Raw genomic sequence first — 26,611 nt, 5'->3', positions numbered from 1 at the left:
GAATCCACAGACACAACTTTTACAAAAGGCTTGTGCTATGCCATCCAATGCTAGTCGCATGTTAATTAAAGCACATCAAAATAATACAAAAAATACCAATTTATTCATTCCTCCAAATATAATTGCCATGGTATAGTGTAAAAAACATATTGCTCTAAATATCTGTGGTTACACTTGCTCCCAAGCAGACAACATAAGACTGACATGACGCCTTCATAATCATGACATGACACCTACATAATTATGACATGACACATGTCATGAATATGAAGGTTTTTTATGCATGTTTATGACAACTGTCATTAAGTGTCATTCGCTCAGTTATGTAATTTTTAATGCAAAGATGACATTGTTTGAGATGTCTTTGTTATGGGCTATGGTTGGGGTAAGGGTAGGGGTAGGGTTAGGTCAAATAATGTCATATTTCCATTAAGAATGACATAACTGAGCGAATGACACTTAATGACAGTTGTCATAAACATGCATAAAACCTCCTTCGTATTCATGACATGTGTCATGTCATGATTATGAAGGTGTCATGTCAGTCTTATGCACACCCCTTCAAGTAAAGTGTTACCATATCTGTAAACACAGTAATCAATATTTACTGTAGCTTGATATATAATAATTTTTTTAAAAGAGTAATTATAATGCATGATCAGTATCCAGTTTCATGATTTATGTTGTATTAAAAATTCATTACATTCTTTAAAGATGTAATCATGATTATTGTATTATGCCAAATATATGCGTACATAATTCATAATGTCTCGCATTTTATAAATAAAAAATGCTGCATGTTGTGTGTATAGTTAACAAAGCTATTGTTAACAAACTAAAACCATTAAAAAAAAAAACTTTTCTTAGTAAAAGTTATTTTCTTAATAAAATAAACACTGACCGAATTAAACTAATATTATTATTTTATTTCAGTTAATTGCCAAGGCACAATTTCTCATTTCCATTTGGTTTAAACTGAAGCACTAATATAACTAAAACCAAATAAACAAAAACTAAAATGTAATTTAAAAAAATAATTTATATAGACTACATATATTTCATATTAAAAAAAATAATAAAACAACAAAATTACTAAAACTTTAATTAAATTTTTAAAAGAAAAAGAAAATCTAATTCAAAATATTAACACAAACTAAAATAACACTGATATATATGCAAGACAGTATGATTATCTACTGTATAAGCAGCTTTATAATGCATGATGGTCGATTGCTCTTATTACATCTTCGCTCTTTGGTCTCTTGGAGTACTAAGAGACGACAGTGCAAACTAACCATAGAAGATTATGCAACTTAATACGGGCGACCTTAACAACAAATGCCACGACTAATGCATACTAGAGCTACTGTCTTGAAAGATATACAAAAAAAAAAAAAAAAAGTGAATATTCACCTCTGGCTCACCTTTCTCCAGCTTGAAAGAGCTTTCCATCTAAGCCGATCTTTCATTTAATATCATCAGGTCGTGGAGGTCACCCCACAAACCCGTCACAAAGCTTCTATCATTTAGCGGGAATGCCAGGTGGCCTTTTTAGCAGCATTATATCAGGAAGAAGCAGTTAAATAAGGAAAGGCGCATGGAAGCTCAGAGGCCCCCTGTTGCATGTACCTGCAGCTGTGAAGCAGGCTTTTCATCTAAAAACGTCCCCTAATTAAGTTAAGTCCACCGAAGCCCTCCATGAGATTCAGTTATTCTTATCCACCTCGCTCCCTGAGGGCCGACTGACCTATTCAACAAGTGGACCGCTGTGGTCTGCGCTGGCCAGATGCCTAGACCTCGCCACAGTCAACACGAACTCCAGCAGCGTTTTAGGAGGAGGACGACACAACCGACAGATCTCGCTATCAAAGATGAAGATGGATAGCGTGAGATCTTCAGAATCTCAAACGTTTCTCCTTGAGATTAAACGGAGAGTGAATCGAGAGTGTGCGTGAATCAGATTTGAAACTTAAGAACAAGACCTCAGTAATCTTTCATGTAAAGTTTCAAAAGAGGTCAAACTTTGCTCACATTTGCCAAGATACCAAAGTCTGCAGTCAAAAAAAAACAAACATATGACTCCATATGACCCAAACATTTTTCATCAGATTCTTCCAAAACCAAATATGAGTTATGCTAAAAACATTAACGTTATAGCACTTCAATTTACTGTACACTACTTTTCAAAAGTTTGAGGTCTGCTTTTATATCTATCTATAGGAAATTGACACTTTTATTCAACAAAGACACATTAAACTGATTAAAAGTGACCGTAAACAAAGGATTTAAAAAAAATAAATAAATGCTGTTCTTTTGAACTTTCTATTCATTAAAATCCTGGGCAAAAAGCATATCATGGTTTCCACAAAAAAAAATGTGAAGCAGCACACCTGTTTTCAACATTGATAATAATGTGTCTTGAGCAAATCAGCATATTAGAATGATTTCTGAAGGATCATGTGACACTGAAGACTGGAGTAATGATGCAAAAAATTCAGCTTTGCATCAAATAAATAAATTCCATTTTACAATATAGTCAAATAGAAAACAGTTATTTAAAATTGGGAGGGCTGGAGCCCTCTCCTCTTCGTTTTGGCACATACGCCGCACCATACTCCTCAGCCGTGGTGCAGGGGGCAGAGCTCCTCTTCACGCTCACACTGTCTGCGGCGATCCTCAGCTCTGTCACTCCGTGCGGCGATGGCTCGTCGGTCGCGGCGGGGTCCGGCTCTCCGTCAGCTGTGGGCTCGGGCATGCCCTCCGTGCATCGGGGAGATGGTGGGCTGGGCACTGGGTCGGGAGTGGAACGCGTCGTCCGGGTAGCGGGTAAGTTCGGCGAGGGCCAGAAACAGTCTGGTATCCAGTCTGGAGGAGGAATTCGGGGCGAAGGAGGAGATCCATTGAACACAACAGAAACAAAACACTGAGGGAAAAAACACAGAAACAAAAACGGAGGGTAGACACACGGAGGTTACCATTTTTGGTCGGTTCTTCTGTCACGATCTGTGCTGGGAGGAGCACAGAATGAGGAACAAGGAGACGTGGAGTACATAAACAGTCTTTAATCCTTGGAAAGACAGGGGAATACACAACATCCAATGAGTAGAACCGACAAAGGAAGACTGAAAAATAAGGGAACTTAAATACAAGGGATAATACTAAATAATTACTAAACAGGTGTCAGGAATCATAATCAAACTAAACGAGGACAGGAACATGACCAAATAAGGAAAAACAGGAACAGAAACAGGGGCAAAACACGACACAGAACAGTCCAGAATCCTGACACATGTAGCTACAAACTCTTAAAAGTTTCTCAACCTTTTCTAAGAAGTTCAAAACCAATATGTTCATTCACAATACATTAATGTTCATTTATACAACTTGAAATGTTAAAATTATTAGGCAAGGCAAGCTTATTTAAATATCAGAAAAATACAGAAAAAGTAAAACCAAAGTAAGAATAAAAATATAAATAAAAAATAAATTAGTTAAAATAAAAGATGACATTAAAATGAATGAGGGACATAAAAGAAAAAAAAAAAAAGATCAGTTTTAAAAATGTCATTTCTTATAAAGAAGAAACAAAATAGACACTTGCAGTATACAGTATGAAACGTAACTCATGACTCATTTTGGCATTTTAGGAATATCTGAACAATAAAATATAATTCTGGTGACCATGGTATGATAAAGCATATTCAGTAAAGTAAAGCAAAAATAATGAGCACCAAATAAGTGCACTCATTAATTGTGATCTTAAACATTCATGCAGAATAAATGAGCGACCTCAAACCGAACGGCCTGCTGTGGCGTGTTGCGCTATTACTTTTCCAAGCGATCAGATTTACACCACACTAGCGGCGTGGTGACAGTTTGAGCTTTCGTCTGAGCGCTGAAGGTTTATCTAACGGTGTGACGCTGGTGTGTGTGTCTGTACGTATTAGTAGCAGTGTTTGCAGATCTCATGGAATGTGCTCTGATTTGCCAAACAACACACTCTTCCAACCAACCGACAGCAAACATCCCAAGGGTGGGTTTCCCAGGTAACAACACTACTACATGCTTATCAGATTTATGATATCGCAAAGCAGTCCAAAAACACAAGTACACACAGGATGAGAGCACATGAGAAACAGAGGTAGCGAAAGGAGGAGGAACGGCATTGAACCCCACGGAGCATCTGGGCTCACGGCCCAAATCTCAACACTCCAGAGCAAAAGCCCAACTGAAGTTTCTAATCACCATCTATGAGCTGCTGTTGCACTCTTATATTCAACAATATCACACACAGCAGTGTAAACAACAGGGGAGCATTTTCTAAGCACTGAGACCAGTGTGAATGTGTTTTTATATTTTTATTGTTTATTATAAATAAATATTACAATATTATTATAATATATATATATATATTTTTTTATTAAATTATTTTAAATACAAATATACGAAATATTTTTTCCATATATTCATTATAAAATATTTGAAAATGAACAACTGTCACACCCCTGTGGACCGTAGATTGTGGTTTCTCCCTCTGTGTCCTTATTTGGTTGTTCCTGTTCTCCTTATCAGTTAATCACCTCATTGTGCTCACCTGTCTGCCCCTCGTTATATGCCCTATATTAGTTCCTGTCTCTTGTATTCTAGTTTGTCGGTTATTGTGAATGTTACCCTGAATGTGAAAGTTACCCTGAATGTGGATGTCTACTCTGTCTGAATTCCCGGTTGTAAAGTCATTAAATATCCATTTATTCATCATCTTCGTCTTCCTGCCTGGTCTTTGGAACACCCTGCCCGTAACAGAATAACCGACCCAAGAACAGTTTAACTTCCGTGTTCTCCCCTCCGTTTGTTTTCCGTTTTTTCCTCAGTGTTTTTCTTTCTGTTGTGTTTACCCCATGGATCCCTTCACGCGCCCCAAATTCCTCCTTCTCCTGGAGCAGGAGGGCAGGACTCTCGAGGACCATACCAGACTGTTCCTGATGGTCGCTAATGTCACCAGCTATCCGGATGACGTGTTCTGCGCTTTCTGAGGCAAGTCTGAACGCCGAGTGCAGAGCGCGGTCGTCCGAAGATTGTCCTCGGGAGGAATTTACCGCCTTCATGGAGTGGACTCTGGCGAGAAATGGGTTGCCACTCACCATAGGCCCAGCCCAGCCCACCATCTCCCCACGGTACGGAGCACCAGCCTGAGCCCACCGATGACGGAGAGCCATTTCTCGCCGCGATCAACGAGCCAGAGCAAAGCCAAACGACTGAGGAGGATCGCCTCGGATGTTAAGCCTAACCTGTCAGACCAGGTGCGAGAGCCGGTAACTGTGCCCACCACGAGGGAGCAAGCCATGGACGGTGTGAGCGCGGAGAGGAGCTCCGCCCCCTGGATCATGGCTGAGGGTGAGCTAACTATGGCGGGACATAAGGGTCAGAATATGGAGGGAAGTCAGTGGGAAAACGAGGAGGAGAAACCTCGGAATCCTCAGTTTAGCCCAGGAAGGGCTCCCGATCCCCAGTTTCGCCCGGGAAGGGCTCCCAATTTCTCGTTAAGCCCGGGAAGGGCTCCAGCCCAAGAGCTCCCTCCAGTGCCTGCTCCTAGAAAGCGCCCTCCAGTGGCCTCTCCTCGAAAATTCCTGCCCTCCCACCAGCTCCAGCCTCCTCCACCGCTGTCAGCCCCTCTGCTCGTCCTCAGCCCACCATTATTGCGATGCAAGCCCCGCGGGACTGCCATCCTCCAGCGTCGCCATGGTCGGAGTCTCCCTCACCTCCGCCTCCGACCTCTGAAGCCGGGACTTCGCCTCGGTCCGTAGACCCAGTGGTTCCACCTCAGCTCCTAGCTCCCTCGCCTCCACCATCACCCATCGCTCCACCGGGCTCCCTCGTCCCTCCGGCTCCGCCTTGGTCGGGCGTCGACCCGCCATCGTCTCTGGACTCCTCTCCTCTGGCTGCGCCTCATCGCTCTGTCCCACCGGCTCCGTTGGGCTCCTTCCTCCCGCCAGCTCCACCTTGGTCTTCAGTCGCTCGGCATCCCCCTGGCTCGTTGGCTCTCTGTCTCCGCCTCGGGCTCCTCCTCCACCTGTTCCGCCACTGTTGGTCGGCCCCCTGGAGTCGGCAGCTATCCCTCCTTCATGGCTCCTCCCACCGTCGGCTTCACCGTGGGCCGCTGTTATGGCTGTGGCCTGGGTCCTGCCGAGCTCCTCCTACTCCGGGTCCCTCCTGGCTCCTCCCTCCTTTGTCGCCCCCCTGGTCTCTGTCTGCAGGCCTCCTCCCGGTTATCCGTCCTCCGCCAGAGCCTCCACCTATCATGTCTGCCTGCCAGCCCTTTGTCTTCCCCTGTCTCCATCCCACATCCACTCCTTTGTCCTCCCCCTAAGTCCCCCTCCGTCCCTCCCTCTGTCTCCACGGCGCAAGGATGCACCTTCCAGGAAGGGGGCGATATGTCACACCCCTGTGGACCGTAGATTGTGGTTTCTCCCTCTGTGTCCTTATTTGGTTGTTCCTGTTCTCCTTATCAGTTAATCACCTCATTGTGCTCACCTGTCTGCCCCTCGTTATCTGCCCTATATTAGTTCCTGTCTCTTGTATTCTAGTTTGTCGGTTATTGTGAATGTTACCCTGAATGTGAATGTTACCCTGAATGTCGATGTCTACCCTGTCTGAATTCCCGGTTGTAAAGTCATTAAATATCCGTTTATTTGTCATCTTCGTCTTCCTGCCTGGTCTCTGGAACACCCTGCCCGTGATAACAACAGTGTATATATTTGGAAGTATCTTACACCCAGTTATTTATTAAATACAATTTATATATATATCCCAATTATATATAATTGTATTTAATAAATAATCGGTGTGTGTATATATAACATGTATTGCATAAATATATTGACATGAATTATAATTTACTATTGCCTTTTGAAAATATCTATATAAAATAATATTAATGTAAATAAATACAATTTATGTCAAATAAAACCATTAATAATACAATGTTTAAAAATGAATAAAAAAAATTATAAAATATTAATATAAGGAATAGCTTATTAAACAAAAATAAATAAATACAAATATATCACATGTATGATATAAAAATAATACAATTAAAACACAAAAACTCTCAAAATTATATTAAAATCAATATTAATTCAAAAAGTAATATCAAAAGACTAAATATGATGTCAGCTAAGTGGTTTTACCAGTGGGAACAGCATGTGTATTTCAGGAATATTTTAGTAAAGCTTAGTCTTTTTGATTAATTTTGATTTTAGTAATCTGAATTCAACTGATTATCTTCAGCATTAACCACTTATCACCTTGACAATAAATGTAGTCATTGTTATGTTTATTATTTTTTTTATTAAAAACAGCATAAACTTTTGGCAGTCTGCTCAAACAATGAGTCATAAAAGAGATTGTAGCTTATATCATGTCCAGTTCATTCATCACCCACTATATAGTGTAGAAGTGTCATACTGTATGTAGCATGGTATCCTGAACACGACCCAAGAAACAAACACACAAACCTGCCAAAGTTGGTCTCCTGCTGTCATCTGCTATATCAGACTCAGAACTGATACTATGAAAAGTTGAAAGGAAAAAGAAAAATATGATCTAAAGAAATGGGGTGCTGTATAAGCACTTAAATGTTTACTTTAATTTGGATTTGGACAGAATATCAAACACATGCAGAATGACCATATAACCATATACAGTACCCTGATCCTGAGCGATTTACAGCCTTTGATCAGCGCAACACACTGACTCAAGCAATCCAGAACAAACAACATGACCTCAGTAAAAACAGAAAACATCAGCCAAACTTAAATCAGCAGATGACCTTTGGCTTTAACAGTCAACATGAAATCATAACTGATCCTACCTATTTTCTTAATTCATGTTATTTATTGTGCATGACTCATACAGTATGTGCATGTTATTCCCCAAAAAAACTAAATGTTTGTCTTTGTAATCCTTCATCAAAATGCACAACTTTTCAGGCTGATGTCACCAAAGCTGGGTCCTAATTGCACAGCAGACTCTGTTAAGACTATTTATCTAGAAAGTAAAATACATTTAAAATATAAATATATTACATGCTGTGTATTTTATTTAAAAAAAAATATATATATATATATATATATATATACATATATATATATATATATGTATGTGTGTGTGTATATATATGTATGTATGTATTAAGTAATTAATTAATTAATTAATTAATTAAAATTACAAAATAATAAGTAATTTGACCTGTGGGAACAGTGCTCATATTTTGTAAATATATCATGCCTACTTATTTATTAAATAAAAATAAATATTCATATATTACATGTATTTTATAAAAATAACACAAAAATAATTAAAAAAATAATAAAACTATATAATATAATATAATATAAAGTGGTTTGCCTGTTTAAAGTAGCGAACATATGTATTTATTAAATATAATCATAAATCAAAATAAAATAAATAAATAAATAAAAATTTAATGCAAATACTACATTTTATTTAAAACACAAAACTCTCAAAATATTTGCATAAAAATTATTATCAATAATAATAATAATAATTATACATAATAATAATAGGTTTGACCGGTTTGAAATAATAACAGGATTGTGTTTAATTCAGATTCTTAAAAAAAAGGCTTTTTATTCACATTACAGATGTAAAATGGTTTACAGGCCTCTCTTTGTACAGTTTAGTAGCATGGATTGTCTTGTTTAATTTTGCTTACAGGGTTGAATAAAGGATGAACCTGTGCTGGTGGGTGTGTGTGTGTGTACGCGTTTTTGTGACAAATGAGGACATAAATTTGTATAATGACAAAGGTATGACATAGGTATTACAAGGAGAAGGTGACTTTTCAAGACATTACCCCATGTCCCCACTTTTCAAAACGCTTAAAAATCACACAGAATGGAGTGTATTGAAAATCTGAAATAGCACAAAGTCTCCTGTAAGGGGTAGGTTTAGGGGTAGGGCTGGTAAAGGGCAATAGAATATACGGTCTGTACAGTATAAAAACCATTACGCCTATGGGATGTGTGTGTGTGTGTGTGTGTGTGTGTGTGTGTATTTGTGTGTGCGTGTGCAGTAGCAAGACACAAAGCAGGTGTATACACAGCTCCTCTCTCAAACAAAGCCGTGACGGGCAGTTCCCAGGAAGGGGTAACGTGGCGTAAAATCTATGCACAGCCTTTCTTTGTTGCGATTCAGGCCTAATCCATCTGAGCGCTCTGTAATAAAAGTTAGCGACTGGTTGTTGCGAGTGGGAACCAGCAAGCGGGCCGGAGTTCAGCTGGATAACTCCAATAATGTAGCTATGGTTACTCAGTGCTGCCCAGCTCAAAAAAATGGGACGGTCAGGAGAGAAAAGAAAAAAAAACTCTGAATATCTGTCAAATTTAAGGCTTGAATAATCTAATTGAATTTGGGTACCATGAACTTTACACACTTGCAGCTGCTCCTTGTTGTTTCTATATATATATATATACAACATGATAAATGTTGATAAATTAAGCGTTAGCGTTAGTTCTGGCAGGTCACGTGAGTCAAGCTTGCATCAGCTGATTATCAGCTGATCACATCTACCTATAGGAATACGACACCTATCGTGGCATTCCTATATCAGCTCTATTCAGTATTATTCAGCAGCGTTTCAGCTTGCTCCGGAGCAAATTACCCTCCTCCATCCCCAGCTCCTCCTTTCGCCACAGTCAGGACTTGGCTTTCTGATGTTCCTTGCTAATCAGACTCCTTTATCTTGAATAAAGTGTTACACTTAAATATCATTAAGTACATTAATAAAATCTGCCTTGTTCTGTTCTGTTACCCCTAGGGGGGTTATTATTGCTGCTCTCCCTGCTCATTCATGACAGGCTGCATGGATGGGCAGAGAGGTTTTTGCCCAGAACAGAACCATACCACCAAACCAAACTTTATGTTAAGTATCTATCATTTTGACGATAGTGGTCCTGACAGAAATTATTTTATGTTTTGTATCATGCCCGGCATTTTATGTTTTGATACATCAGGATTTTACAGCCCATATTACGATATAGTCAGAATAATCGATGAGAAAAAAAAACTCAGAGGCACAAACTGAGCAAAAACTTGCAATTTGGTGCAGATGTTGATGTTAATATGGACAAAAATTAAGATGACATTGTTATTACTAACATAAAATTTCTATAAATATTTTATGATCAAAGCTCTGTAGTTTTATTGTGGGGATAAAACATAATCCAGTGCAATACAATGATGATTGAAAAATGAACAAATAAGTGCTCCTCAAAAGCCTGATGATCACATTTAATACTCACATTTTAACATGATTTTTCAAAAAAATTATGCGTGGATAATCATGCAAACCTAAGCTGCTTCAGTCCAGTAAAGGCTGCATTTATTTGATAAAAAATACAGTAAAAAAAGCTTGTGGAAAAAATATTGTGAACCTATTTAAAACAGCTGTTTTAATGTATTCCAAAATGTAATTTATTCATGTGACAGCAAAGCTGAATAAAATGAAAATTATGCTGATGTGGTGCTAAAGAAACATTTATTGTTATTATCGATGTTGAACAGATATTTGCGGAAACTGAAATTTTTTTTTAGGATTGTTTCAGTCTATTTGTATCAACCTTTAAAAAACGTGACAAAGTTACAAAACAGAGCAAAAGGAAGGTATGATACAATAGTTCAGTCATAACTACACCATATCAATAATGAAAAAACTTGAACTTTCTAATTGTTATATTCAAGCGCTCAATCAGTTTCGGCTTTGATCACTGGGGGGCCAAAGACTTACAAAACACCACCTGTAAGTCTTTACTTTAATTGTACATTCATATGTCAAAGGAACCACACATTTGTTGTCTTATTTTATGCTATTTGCATTTGATTCTCAAAATCAGGGGGAACTTAAAATATAAAATAAAAGCCAGGAAGTGGGTTGTAACGCACCATGGAATCTAAACTCATAAAACTAATATGACATGCACCAGCTACAATTTTCGGTAACACTTTACTTGAAGGGGTGTGCATAAGACTGACATGACACCTTCATAATCATGACATGACACCTACATAATTATGACATGACACATGTCATGAATATGAAGGGTTTTTTATGCATGTTTATGACAACTGTCATTAAGTGTCATTCGCTCAGTTATGTCATTTTTAATGCAAATATGACATTATTTGACCTAACCCTACCCCTACCCTTACCCCTAACCATAGCCCATAACAAAGACATCTCAAACAATGTCAGCTTTGCATTAAAAATGACATAACTGAGCAAATGACACTTAATGACAGTTGTCATAAACATGCATAAAAAACCTTCATATTCATGATATGTGTCATGTCATAATTATGTAGGTGTCATGTCATGATTATGAAGGTGTCATGTCAGTCTTATGCACACCCCTTCAAGTAAAGTGTAACCCAATTTTCCCATTACATCTTTTGGAAGAAGACGTAGTTCCCTGCTGACTCCACTTCTCCACAGACAATTGGTCCTTCTGACTGTCCTCACCCATAAAACGTCAGCGAATGAGACATTCTCCGACCTCATTTGATTTAGCAGGTAATTGCTTTTGCGGAGTTGAATATTCTTCTCGCATTCTAAGGTCTCTTTGTTCGTTTTGTTTGTAACAACTTAATTTAGACCAGCGTTTCATGCAAAGTCCTAATTGAGACACATAAAGCACTGAGGGAGGACAATATCTGATCTGTCCAGCATGTTAAGAATATCTTCAAGAAGCCTCTGTTTGAGTTAAACCTTGTTGAACCCCAGAGACGACCCTGGCATCATCTATCCTTTTGTTATCTGTTCCTGTTTCTCAAACACTGGAATTCCTCTCAGAACAATAAATTCTTAGCATCTCAATCTTCTCCCTCCTGGCATCCTGCAAAGTAAATAGTCATAGGTGGCTTTTTTCTTTAGTAGAACAGTAAAGATTTTTAGTTGAAATTGCTGATTGCGAGGTAATGGCTACTGTCACTTTGAGAGTCAAAAAAAGCATATCAACGAGCATAAAATTATTACCTGTGGCTCCTGATGATACACTGAGGTCTTATGAAGCGAAACAATCGGTTTGTGCAAGAAACTGAACAGTATTTGTAATTCAGAGCCTCAGGCAACAGCGAAATTCTTTTATTTATTTTTTTTGCTTCACAAACTGGTTCTTTCCATAGACTGTAAAAAAAGATGGACAACACGTCTCCTATTCCTTCCACTATAGAAAAGTGAAGCCAAAGTAAATTACGTCATTTGGAGCCCGAGTCTGCGCAGTAGAGATTCGTTTGGAGCCAGAGTCTGTGCAGTAGTGTCGTGAGGTGGAGCTGCGGTATCAAACTCCCCCCCAAACTCCCGCAGACCCAATCAACCATAATGACACGCCCCGTTTTTATAGCATCAAATTACTAGCTAAAATCAAACTTATCACAAAAACGAACAATTGAACATATATCAGCGTGATAACTACCTTAAATGACCAAAACCATCTTTCAGATTTTTTATTTTGACTCAAGTCCCATTCGTTTACATGGAGAGGGCGGGGTTTATGACCTGTACGGCAGCCAGCCACCAGGGGGCGATCAAAGAGCCCGCAGCTTCACTTTTCAGGACGTGTGAGGCACACCCGGTTCTTTCAGACAGTTTGCTTCAATAAAGTGGTTCCAAAACCTGATTCACCAGTTTGTTAACGTAATCAAGCATTGATGTCACATATATAGGAAATAAAAAACTAGCGACCATGCTGTAAGAACCATTCTCGTCTGCTGTGCAATTTATTTATTTTTTAACACCATATATGACATGATATGAGTATTAGAAAATGTCTGTCTTTTAGATTAAAACAGACCAATTCGTGGGACATCGCGAGTTTGCAAGCATAATTAGAGTGTAAATTAACCCCTTAAGTGCCAACCCCCATTTTTGAACATTGACGTGAACGTGCACTATCCAAACGTAAATTATTATAATTCATGAAACTGTGGAATACAGACCTAAGGTTGGACTCCTTTTTAAGAAGACAATCTACAGATTACTGCAGAAGTAGAATCATTTCAAAATATTAAAGTATCAAAAAGTTATAGAAGTTTAAATTTACTGTAAAGAAAATGCACTGTACCAATTTGTTTTTATTTTATATAAAGTAAATATTTTACAAAATATTTTTGAATCCAAAATTGATATAACATTAAAGCCTTATGTCTAAATAAGTCATGTTCCAAATTTGAAGTTGATATATAAAAAAAGAGGTTCCTGTGAGATTTTATTTAGGGCGTTATACCACAAACAGCCACCGGGTGCCATCCAAACGCTGTAGAATTTTTGTTGATGTATATTTCTGTCACTAAATTTCTCTGTCAATATTACTTCTATCAAAAAATACCACCAAATATGGAATCTTGAGACTCAGACCTTTCCAAATATATGTTTTTTGTCAAGATTATAAAAACTTTTGATTCTAAAAGACCATAATACATTTTGTAATATGACACTTGACTCCACCCACTAAGGGGAGGAGACTACTAAAAGATTTTAAAGTGCCATTTCCATGGTAAAGCAATGTCCGATTTAAAAATGTTTTCACAGGATGAATTCTGAGGTTTCAAATTATAAATAATTTAAGATGATTACCAAAATATGTGATAGAGAAAAAAGACAACAACAAAAAGAGCGCCATTGGGTGGCACTTAAGGGGTTAATGGACATACAGTACTATAGCTGAAAATTAAAACTAATAAATCCAGTAATATTCCCTCCACACTGTGTACACATAGCTGTTTATGTTGCTAAGGCTTGTTGTAATGCACAGAACCGTTGGGTGACGCAGTCAGCTGTGCTTTTTTGTGAATAAAACAGCTGCCAACCAATCAGAATCAAGGACTGAAACTAACCAATTCACCGCAACTGAATTATTAAAGCACCCAATAATAATGTAAAGTTTGGATGTTTTACATGTCTAAAGTATATAAAGTGAATAAACTCATCTTCATCAGCTCACCTTTTTACATAAACAATGAGAAACCATAAAAACGTTCATTTCGCCCCTTCATTCAAGTGCTCGGTTCGGGTATGCACATATCACCAGCTCATCTGTCATCTGTTTCCTCAGTCCAGTGACTGTTAGAGGAACTGGAGCGCTGAAACAGTTGGCAAAAACCAGCAGCATAGGATCATATAGGCCCGTATCTAAGCTCATTTCAAGTCAGGGAACCTGTCAGACGTCTGAAAGTACGTTTTGATTGAGTAACTTGTAGATCTGTGCTGCTCGAACCACAAACTCTTTCAAATTGGTTAATCTAGTTCACTAAAAAGAACCAGTTCAAAAGAATGATTCCTTTGTGAACCGGACATCACACTGGGTTTGCCTGAGACTCTGGATTACAGGTAATAATGTTGTAAATGTTCAGTTTCTTGCACAGACCGATCGTTTTGCTTCATAAGACCTCAGTATATCATCAGGAGCCACAAGTATTAATTTTGTGTTCCCTAATATGCTTTTCTTGACTCTCAAAGTACCAGTGGCCATTGACATTTTCTAAATTACCAAGGGCTACAGTTTCAGCTAAAAAAAATCTTCTTTACTGAAGAAAAAAATCACCTACATCTTGAATGGGAGTAAATTAACAGCAAAAATTTCACTTTTGGGTGAACTATCCCTTTAAGAGGACGCTGCCGTAATGTGTTAATGTTAAAGACCAAAGAACGCCGTGTCAGAGTACGTGAAAAAAGGCCACGAAATGAGGCAATTGCTAAATTGGCGCACTCTCAAAAGACAGGCAAACGAGATCCAGATGGCTGTTCTGTTCCAGGGGCCACACCTGTTGTCCGGGGGGTGAGACAGGAGACACACACACAAACATAATGCAGTTCGCATATGTGTTCAAATGTGGCCACTGTGTTAAAAATATGACCTTGAGTGAACTTGAATGCAGGGAATTGACACAACAGGTGTACAGCCCATGTGAGTCCCTTAAGTAGTCGATACAAGCTGATCTGAGAACAGTCACAGCCCCCCACATAGCAGGAACGGCAAAACACACACACAAGTTGAAGGTTTAATGACAAAAACAGCTAAATATTCTAAACGAAAAACCCACATGAGGTGAATTAACATGACTGTAAAAAATACTCTAAATAGTTCTGTTCCAAAACCTAGTGAGCTCCCTACTTAGACAGCATTAGGCATCGTGTGTATGCTGCAAACCAAGTTGGCTAAGTAAAATACCTTGTTTCTATTCTTAAAGAGATAGTTCACCCAAAAACGTCACGGTTGCTGGTAGCGATTGGCTTCCCTATTTTTTTGCTACTATGGAAATCAGTGGTTACCGTCAACTTTTTGGATATCAACGTTCTCCGGAATTTCTTCTTTCGTGTTCAGCAGGAAAAAAATAAACTCATACAGGTTTGGAACAACTTCAGAGTCAGTACATGATGACAGAATTAAAGTTTTCAAGTGAACTATCCCTTATACATACTGCCACACTCTCAGTGAAAAAGAAAATCCATGCAAGAAGGCTGATATTGCTGAAATAATAATAAAAATTTTTTATTATAAACATATCCAATATAATCTAAAAGAGTATTTTCTTTGAAAACATACTTCAATAATGTTTTACTTACAACTTTGAATTTTTTTTTTTTTACAATGTGTGCACATTACATGGGGAGCGTAATTTGTGTGATGCCTATGCAGTGCACTCCAAATCAGTCTCTTAGTAGGTTTCATGATGTTAGTACACCTTTTTATAAAGCAGCTGTCTGTGTCCGTGTTATTTTTAGTATTATTTATATACTATTGTAGTAAATTTATATTTTCAGTTTTCATTTTAATTTTTGTTTATTTTAGTCATTTTTATTCAACTCAAAGTACATATTTTAGTTTTTATTTTAGTTTTTAGCTTTAATTTAATGATCAAAAACTACCTTTTATAGATTTAGGCTTCATCCAAATTAATGCAAAAAAATTCCAAATACTGAGAAAATTTATGTTTTGATATATTTACAGTAGGAAATTTATGAAATATCGTCATTAAACATGATTTTTGGCATAAAAGAAAAATCTATCATTTTGACCCATACAATGTATTTTTGGCTATTGCTAGAAATATACCCGTGCTAATTAAGACTGGTTTTGTGATACAGGGTCACAAATCACCTTGCTGCACATTCATAAAATGTCATAAATGCTCACTGATACCGACAACTGTCAACATCTTTTGCTGCAGGACAGCAATTGCGAGTAAATATTCTTTCATCTTTGCAGAAATTGAATATGAATCTTTAGCAACATTGTTAAAGTGAATTGCATGTGTGTGTGTGTGTGTGTGTGTGGTAGTACCAGCATTGTTGTGCATGCAATTCACTTTAACAATGTTGCTAAAGATTCTCATTGCCACCAAAGGGTATATAACAAAGTATTGAGATTAAATTTTGTTATTGACCCAATACTTATTTTCCACCATAATTTGCAAATAAATTCTTTAAAAATCCTACAATGTGATTTTCTGGATTTTTTTTTCTCATTTTGTCTCTCATAGTTGAGGTATACCTATGATGAAAATTACAGGCCTCTCTCATCTTTTTAAGTGGGAGAACTTGCACAATTGGTGGCTGACTAAATACTTTTTTCCCCACTGTATATTCAATATGCATCACACAAATATGCATCATTGTTTTCAAATACCTCTGTTTCAGAGTCCACACAAAAAGTCAAACATGGCATTTTCAAATTTATCCACCTGAGAGAGCATCTTCTAAAGGCTTCATTTTCACTGGCCAAAAACAGCATCTGAAAAATATGCCTTTTCAAACTTATCTGGATTAATGTTGATGTAGCTTTAGTTTTAGTTAAAAGTACCAATATTGGTGTGTGTAGTACATTACACTAGGTTTTGAAACAGCTAGCTTATATCCTCCACTCTCTTCTAAACCTGCGTGTATGTGTGCTTTTCAAAGCCAAGCACACTCAATCCAACTTTCACTCCCTGCTCATAAGTCAGAACCTCAAAAAGGCCTGTTCCCCGAGCAAAAACATGCGCCCTACAATAACATCCAGCCATTTTGGCCCAGGTTAAATTCCAGAAGTTTTCCAGATTTGATTAATAGCGGTGGAGGGAAAGGCTGATAGGATACACACACTTCTCCTGAATATCACCGATGGCAGCTGTAATGCTGGGCTTTCACGGTTACACAATTATGTCTCCTAAGTTAATATTCCCGTCATGTGGTCAACACACTGTGACCCTGTGTTTCTCTCCGAAAAATAACAGCATTCAGCCACACTACAGGAATCCTTCACCCAAAAGTCAATATTCTGTCATCATTTACGCCCCCTCAAGTCGTTTCAAAGCCATAAGCTGTTATATTTACAATGGAATGCACTCCACACAGCTATTTTTCAACAGTGACTGACTATGAATATCAAGCTCCAAAATGAACATAAAAACAGCATAAAAGTAAGAAAAACAATCAAATTAAAATAAATGTATGATAGGACTCATTTGTATTATGAAATGGCTGTGAACAACTATTAATAAAATACAATGCAATAATAAATTTGGGTTATTGTTACATTAGTTGCTATTATTTTTGTTGAGGATGCAATATCTCAACTAAATATTTCAAATAAAACTCTCAGAAAGGAATAGAAATATCTCACCGCTACATTCTTACCCGAAGCGAGACGTGCCTGGCATGATTCCTCTACCAATACTAACATGTTTAATTTCCTCTCCATCTTGATTCTCGTCTTATCAACAGCTTGACATGTCGAGGTCTGAGGATAATTCTATCTGCGGTGTGACCATGAAAGCGGCTTGGCAACAATGAATGAAACGTCTTTCACTAAAAACTATTTCATTTCAGACAGGAGGTTTGGTCGTCACATTGAAGTTCATGTTGAACTTTGTGAGGGTAGTTGAGGACACGTTTTTGCTTTGTATTTTCACCAAAGGCAAAGTTCAGTCAAAACAGAAGAATAATGTCAAACATGATTTTTGATGTAACAGTTGTGGTGCTTAATATTTTTGTGACTTTTTTTCAAAATTCCTTGATGAATTCAAAAGAACAGCATTTATTTCAAATATAATTTTTTGTTAGATTATAAATGTCTTATTTGATCAATTTAATGCATCCTCGCTGAATAAAAGTATTAATTCCTTAAAAAAAAAAAAGCTTACCTACCCAGGCTTGTTCTTGTCAATGTTTCCAGCATCAACCTCATTACGCCCTTGTTTTATGTCTCCACAGCACTAAATCCTTTGATAATAAAACATCTGCAGCTAATATCTGCCTACCACATTGAACTTGATCGCATGCATTGCGATCTAATTTCAAATGTCAAGCATTAGCCTATGACTGAGCCACATCTTCTCAGGCGTTTTTGAGGATTAGGCAAATGGGACTTTACACAAGCCTCGACTGAAAGTGCTCTGGGTAAAACACTAGATGTCCCATATAATTAAGCGAGTTTTGATTAGCATCCCAACTTTGGCATTACAAACATCCTTTTTGGCACGAGGACCTGAAAGTCAAAAGAGTTCAGAGATGCGAATTTATGGAAATGCCGCATTAAAAATAGATCAAGGGTGTCATTGCATAAAAAGGCATTATGGGCATTAGCAGGCAGTGGGGTGATGAAATGTGTTTTTTAGCAGTTGGAAAGAATTCAGGCTTTAATTAGAAACAATTAGGAGCAGCTCGGCATGTACATTCACACATACACACACACACACACACACACACACACGAGTTGAGAGAAAGGTCTGTACTAAATACCAAAGTGATGCGCAATCAAATGCTTCACTTACCTGTGATTTACAAATATACAGTCAAAGGGGCTACAGACTTTCTATAAACTTTTAAACATCAAGGAATTTTTAAATGTTTTATAAAACATACAAATCCAAAGTTTGTCTTGATAGACAGACAGACAGACAGTAGATAGATAGATAGATAGATAGATAGATAGATAGATAGATAGATAGATAGATAGATAGATAGATAGATAGATAGATAGATAGATAGATATAGATGCCCACTACAGCTCATCTACACTTACAGACAGAAGCAGCCCCTGAATGTGAATAATTTCTGCACAGTATGAAATGACTCTTTAATGATGGCCGTATATGAGGTGTGCATCACTTCTTCTGCAGTAAGGCACTGCATGTAACGAGACTCCAGATTATTACTAGGTGCATTCTGGGAATTGAGGGCTGTTTGGAACTGATCCGAGAACCACAAGAGTGTGACGTTAATAGAAGACCCACAATGCTTCTGTCCATCACATGGGATTATACTGCATTAAATCCAGCAAAGGAAAAAAAACTTTTTTGTGTGCCAGCCACATTGGCTAGTAAATGCTAAATTTCACCAGCCATTGAGATATTTTACCAGTGATTTTGCAAATCAAATAAAAACCTTGATATGTATAAAATTGAAACAACAACTCACTACATATACAAAATTGTTCTTAGACAAGCATATCATGAGCTTTTCTATTGCATGTGCTTCACGATGAAATCAAAAGTTTCTAAGAAATGCATTTCAAGTAAAATACCAACCCGAGATGTTGTGAGACATTATGTTTTTGTATTTGTATCACATGCATCTTAATTTACATATTAGTATGGGATGTTTAAAGTAAATTTAGACTTTTAGATTGTTAATGATAGTAATCCATTAGAAAATGGGTATCATGCCAACACAGACTGACAAAACAAAACACAATTACAGTGGCCTCAAAAAATATTTGAGCACTTAAAAGGGACCAATGTTTTGGAAACCATCGTTTCTTCAAATTATCTTCTTTTGTTTTCCATAGAAAAAAGAAAGCCATAGAGTCTCAGAGAGAAACAAAAAAAATCATTAAGAAATGAATCGAGGACAGTGCATAGTGTAACAAACAATAAGTAAGATTGGAACTGTTTTTAATGTGTAGCAACAGATTTGGAGAAATGTAACATTACATTACTTGCTCACTACTGGATCCGTTACAGTGAATTGGTGCCGTCAGAGTCCAAACAGCTGATAAAAGCATCACAATAATCCACAAGTAATCCATAATATTGCTTTCTCCAGTAAATAAAAGTAATCTTGTCTGAATCAGGAGAGAAATATGCACAGATCAAGCACAGCTTTCAAGCGAAAACAGTCCAAAACATTTCTAAACAAATGTGGGTGGATTATAATGTGAGAGACAACAGTGAATGGACTTTTTCACAGGAGGAAGAATTATTTTGGATTATGGACTGGTATTTTGGACAGAAGCGACGGTTTAGTTAAAACGACCTTAATGAAATATTTGTTTCTTACAATCACACAGCTTTTCACTTCACAAGATGTTAACTGATGGACTGGAGTGGTGTGGATAACTTGTGGATTATTGTGATGTTTTTATCAGCTGTTTGGACTCTCATTCTGACGGCACCCATTCACTGCAGAGGATCCATTGGTGAGTGAGTGATGTAATGCTACATTTCTCCAAATCTATTCTGATAAAGAAACAAACTCACCTACATCTTGGCCTGAGGGTGAATACATTTTCAGCAAATTTTCATTTTTGGGTGAACTATTCCTTTAATGCTCCATGTCTACACATCAAAATGCTGAAATGTCAATTACAATAAAGATCGTTACAGTCTTGGATGCTAATTGGTCAATATAGTTTCAGTTGTGGTAAAACACACAATATAGTAACAGCTATGATGCAAAACACCTCTCCACCATCTAGCTACAAATACATACAGCATAAACCAACTATTAAAGGCAACTCATACTTTTTACGGCTCAAATTCAACACCCCTCTGCTTTCTTCATCATAGTTCACTTCAGAGATAGTTAGTATGCAAGTTCCTTTAGTCCTGCTGAGCCTGACTCTCCCAATTAAAATCTCCATCGGCATGCCGCAGATGGGGGCCAGTTTTACAAATATCCCATCAAAGACCTCAAAGATGAAACCTGGCATTTGCTTTCTCAAGGTGAACACCTTCTCAAACCCAGACGTTCAAATCGCCCCGACCGTAGCTTGCTCCTTGACCCAAATTAATCAACACAATCCGAACCCATCCATTTAAAATCCGCCTTCTGCCTGCACAGTGTCACGTCTTTTCAAATGAGAACTTATTTTAGAAAGGACTGGACTGGCTGTAAGTGGAAACACTGGCACTAGCATGCTGCTCGGAGACAAAAAAAACTCCAGCTGGCTAAACTCAAAGTCTCAAGCAGGTAGCGCAACACAAAAAACAATTAGATATGCTTTACGGGGCTTTCTGAGGAAAGCTGCTTTATACTATGGGCCTGTCTGTCAGGCACTTCGGCTGGCCGGCGAGATGCCCGAAGGGAACATGTGCATTATCTATTAGTTTAAGCCCCGTGTCTGTAGGGGAAAGCCCTCCATCTGTGGCTAACCTCAGCAGGCACAGGCCTGGATGGTATCCACCCTCTTTCTGGCAAGAGAGACGACTTACTGGAGAGACGCAGCACGCAAGGAGCAGCACTGGGGCCGGTGGCATTTTCTTTTGTAAGAAGAGCCCTTTACCTTGCAGAGGGGATGACTGGGAAGGTTTCACATCCTTTGACACGTTCTAAATATGAAACGTCAGTCAGTATAAAAGACTTTATTCTTCCATAATGGGCAGAAATTTTTTCAGTAAGGCCATTTTCTGTGTCTGCCTAAGAATGGAAACTGTGTTGAAATCATTGGGAACTGAATACTGTTTAAATACTATGTGAAACCGGTGCTGTTTATAATAACTAAAGCAAAAACTGTGTATATATATAATATATATATAAAAACTGTATATATTTTTGGCAGCTTACTAAAATAAATACATTTAAAGGGTTAGTTCACCCAGAAATGAAAATTAGGCTGCGTTTTACTCACCCCCGAAGCATCCTAGGTGTATATGACTTTCTTCTTTCAGACGAATCCAGTCGGAGTTATATAAAAAAATGTCTTTGATCTTTCAAGCTGTTTAATGCCACTCAACGGGTGTTGCATGCATCAGTCCAAAAGAACTTAAATGAAAATCGCCCATCCATAAAAAAAAGTGTCTCACACGGCTCCGGGGGGGTGAACAAAGGCCTTCTGTAGCGAATCAACAAAGGGCTTCTGATGCGATTTTGTAAGAAAAATATCCATATTCAAAACGTAATAATCACTTGCGCTCACTGTTGTAAACAGAAGCAGTTCCGGGGGAATGACGTATGAGGTAGGAAACGCACATTGAAGTGACGCACGTGGAAACGCAGGTGAGATATCAACAACGGTTAAGAATTAGAAGTACAAAACGAGGATTTGTAAAGAAGAATGTCGGAGGATTTTGATATAAGCCAAGAGGAGACTGGTTTTCCTTTGCTAAAGTAAGGAAACTTTGCTTCCTTTGATCCTGTAAACAAACGTTGGTTTTCACGAGACTCACCGGCACATGCGTAACGCTGACCTCATATGTCATGCTCCCAGAACTGCTTCTGTGTACAACTGTTGGTGCAAGCTAGATTAAAGTGATTATTACGTTTTGAATATGGATATTTTTCTTACAAAAACGCATCGATTCGCTACAGAAGGCCTTTGTTCACCCCCCAGAGCCGTGTGAGACACTTTTTTTATGGATGGGCGATTTTATTTAAAGGAGACATATTATGCCCCTTTTTACAATATGTAATATAAGTCTCTGGTGTCCCCAGAATGTGTCTGTGAAGTTTCAGCTCAAAATACTCCACAGATCATTTATTATATCATTTTGAAAATGCCTATTTTGAGTGGAAGCAGAAACACGCTGTTTTTCATGCCTGCCTCTTGAAATGCAAATGAGCTGCTGCTCCCCGTCCCCTTTTCCAGAATAGAGCTGCACCATTACAGCTCATACCTGCTAAAACATCTGTTATGGTTCTGATTATCATGTTTATCGCGCTGAAATCATGCGGTTTAAACCATATGAGTTTAAACTTCTGATATACGGTTTTCTGAGTGCACACATCTGAAGCACATGGAAAGAAAGCGGCTGTCACGGCATGCGAGTACTAATCTAAATTCTTATTCACACACAAGTTTGTTAAAAACACACATGAGTTACAAAAACAGTCGGTTATGTCTGTGAAGGTAAACTGCTGGGAAATAAATCGCATGTTTATTTTAGATCGAAATAGTGTTCTGTGCTTGTCTGTGCAGACAAAGGCAGAACAGTTAGTATGTTTTGCTCAAACTTTCACCATGGCTTTAGAACTGGTACACCGTTGTCGCTTGCGAAATCAAAATGATGGCGCCATGGGTGGAAATTTACAGATTAAGGGGTGGTAATATTATAATGAGATCCCTTTGCAACGTCACCAAGAGAGCGAAATCAGACGTGCTCGTTTTCTCAGATGCTTGCAGAAAAAGGCTTACCAAAACAAAGTTGCTTGGTTAATCTTTTTCACGTTTCCTTGGTTGGTAGATGCACCGGGGACCTGATTATAGCACTTAAAACCTGGAACAGTCAGATTTTCATGATATGTCACCTTTAAGTTCTTTTGGACTGATGCACTGCAACACCCGTTGAGTGGCATTAAACAGCTTGAAAGATCAAAGACAATTTTTAATATAACTCCGACTGGATTCATCTGAAAGAAGAAAGTCATATACACCTAGGATGTCTTGGGGGTGAGTAAAACGCATCCTTTTTGGGTGAACTAACCCATTAAGTTGAAGTACTAAAAATAAATAAAAAATTTAAATAAATATTTTTTTTAAAAACACATAACAAAATTACAATGAAACCTGAAAATGTAAAAAATAAGAGATAATTCAAAATATGAATTAATATTATAATAGTACATAAACAATATTAAAATTACAAAAAATAGCATAACAAATACACCTTTATACTATATATATACAAAATATACTATGCTTGTTGTCAAAACTGCTACTTGTTGAAGTTTTTGTTACCAATAAAGTTTTAACACTGGTGAATGTAATTTCAGGTATGTAATATGTTTTTAATTTCAGGTATGTAAACTATTTTTAACATTTGTAACATATTTTTTGATTCTTTACTTGATAAGACATGAATTGTCGCACACAATTCAAATGAAAATTCTTTATTTTTATTTCTAAAATGCTAACTGGTCTCTTTTTGATCAATTAAAAACATATGTTCATGTTTCCAAAAGTAAGTAAAGTAAAATGGCCACAAATAATTTTTTTACTTTGATACATGTTATATTCCATAACTGGAACATTTACAACCCAACTGCAATGCAAGGACCTAAAACATTTTTAAATTATACAAATAGTGCAATTAACTTTAGCAGCCCTGAAATACTAAAATGAAATAAACTGAAACTAAACTATGGTGGGAAACTAAAACCAAACAAATACTAACAACAATAGAATAAAAACTATTGAAATCCATGCCAAATTGATAAATTGGAGGAAATTTAAAAATACAAATGAACATACAATATATATACTGCAGCAAAAGCAAGAGCAGTGTGGTAGAATGCAAACACAGCCATTGAGAATGTTTTTGCACACACACACCTATCAGCATTGATATACAACAGCAGTGCATTAGTACGAGCTCATATGAGCAGAAATGCTTGGAAGTTTGTCCTATTAACAGGAAGCAGCATGTGTTTGCGTGGTTGCCGTGCCACTGCCACATTCCTGTATTAAATCACCATAATAAAAGCCATCCTTGACATGCATGCCAACACGTCACAAACATAACAACTGGCCTGGAAACAGACATCAGTGCTGGACTGACACGAACCAAGGTTTCCTTAACAGGCCCCAAAACAGTCCGATGGCATCAGTGTGTCTGGGTTAATGGCTCCCAAGGCAGGCGCTCAAAAGAAAACAGTCAGGCACAGCTTTATAATGCCTATAAACTTCAAGTTTACCTGGACTTTCCTGTTCCAGAGGGTTTACCGAGACGGCCTGGCCCGAATTCCCCTTAAGCCGAGAGGCTGATCTGAAAGTCTTAACTGATCATACCGAGAGGAAATAGCCCAACAGCAGAATCCCAAAGAACCACCGCGAACACAGCGCCTGTCACTGACGGTTCTATTATATCTGCGATTTTTGAACAAATCAAAATCTACATTATCGACAGGTCTTGTGCTCCCATATTTAATAACTCTTTCACTATTTCAAAAAGGATAGTTCTGGTCCTGGATTCTGATTGGTCAATAAAGCTAAAAGCAAAAATACTGCTTAATATAAAAATATATTAAATCCATTATTGTTGATGTTTTTGAAAAAAGTATCTTATGCTCACCAAGACTGCATTTATTTGATCCAAAATGTTATATTGTGGAATATTATTACAATTTAAAATAGCAGTTTTTTTTATTTGAATAGTTTCAAATGTAATTTGAATGTAACACTTAAATGTGAAACTTGCTATTTTTTGTGAAAACTGTGATGCGTTTAATTCAGAATTCTTGATTATCTGAAATGCAATCTTTTGAAACAGTATAAATGTTTAATGTTTAATTTAATGCATCTTTCTGACCCCAAACATTTGAGTGATAGTGTATAAAAATGTTTTATATAGATATACAATAGACTTCAATAAATTGCATCAAAAAAAAGTTGATTCTAACCTGGCCAATGAAAAAGTTACATTAAAATCCAATTTTAAATAATTATTCTTCGTATTGAAAACTTCATCATCAGAATTTGTAGCTCACTAGGTTTTGGATCAAATCAGTGCTACTTTTTATTTTTATTTGTGTTTTGTGCTGTAAGTAACATTTAATATGATATAAACTTAATTGTCATGTTTAACCTACCAAGACAGCATCATAGGTGCGTTTTCGACATACTGGTTGTTCCCAAGCATAATTAGGAATAATTAATATCAAGCATAATTATATATCATAATAAAAGTAATTCAATTCATACCTTTCATTCAACACTGAATAATATTGATAAAGAAATGTTAAACCTAATTTAAAATGTCTTATTTTACCCAATGCTAGTAGACAGCAAGGCAGCTCACCTGGTTTTAGAACAGAGCCTATTAGATAGTATTAAATTCAAGAAGCTAATGAACCATGATCATTTCTCGGAGCAGCAGTTGTATGATGTGCAATTAAATCACCACAAAAGGAAGTGGCAAGTGTGACTCTGGTTTAATTAAAAGGGTCATATGATGCTGCTAAAAAGAACATTATTTGGTGTATTTGGTGTAATGAAATGTGTTTATGCGGTTTAAGGTTCAAAAAGCACATTATTTTCCACATACTGTACATTATTGTTTCTCCTCTATGCCCCACCTTTCTGAAACGCGTCGATTTGTACAAAGCTCATCAGTCTGAAAAGCTAGGTGTGCTGTGATTGGCAAGCTATCCAGTGCGTTGTGATTGGCCGAATTCCTCAAGCGTGTGATGGAAATGTTACATCCCTTACCATATTGTGATGCCTGCGGCAACATGTGACGGCCCCGGGCTGGACTCCGCTTCGTCCACGGTGAAAGCCGATCCAGCGATCGACAGCTCGAAGTTGTATTTCCTCAGCGACCAGCACTGATCAGCTCTAGGCATGACGAAGCGATTTCGTCCTCTTTTGGAAGGCCAAACAAAGTAGTTTCGCTTTCACAA

General features: G+C 37.5%; 1 protein-coding gene across 1 annotated transcript in view; it reads right to left on the bottom strand.

Moving 5' to 3' along the window:
• LOC107571181 (ADAMTS-like protein 3) overlaps positions 1 to 26,611 on the bottom strand; it is a gene marked incomplete at its 3' end in the record, with an annotated part of 172,920 nt that overhangs the window by 115,406 nt on the left and 30,903 nt on the right. The gene's annotated exons all lie outside the window — the stretch shown is intronic.

This window comes from Sinocyclocheilus grahami, unplaced genomic scaffold (genome assembly GCF_001515645.1).
Source record: "Sinocyclocheilus grahami isolate Dianchi unplaced genomic scaffold, SAMN03320097.WGS_v1.1 scaffold1559.1, whole genome shotgun sequence".
NCBI lineage: Eukaryota > Metazoa > Chordata > Actinopteri > Cypriniformes > Cyprinidae > Sinocyclocheilus > Sinocyclocheilus grahami.
The sequence above is the reverse complement of the archived record's forward strand: the minus strand, read 5'-3'. Positions and strand labels throughout refer to the sequence as shown.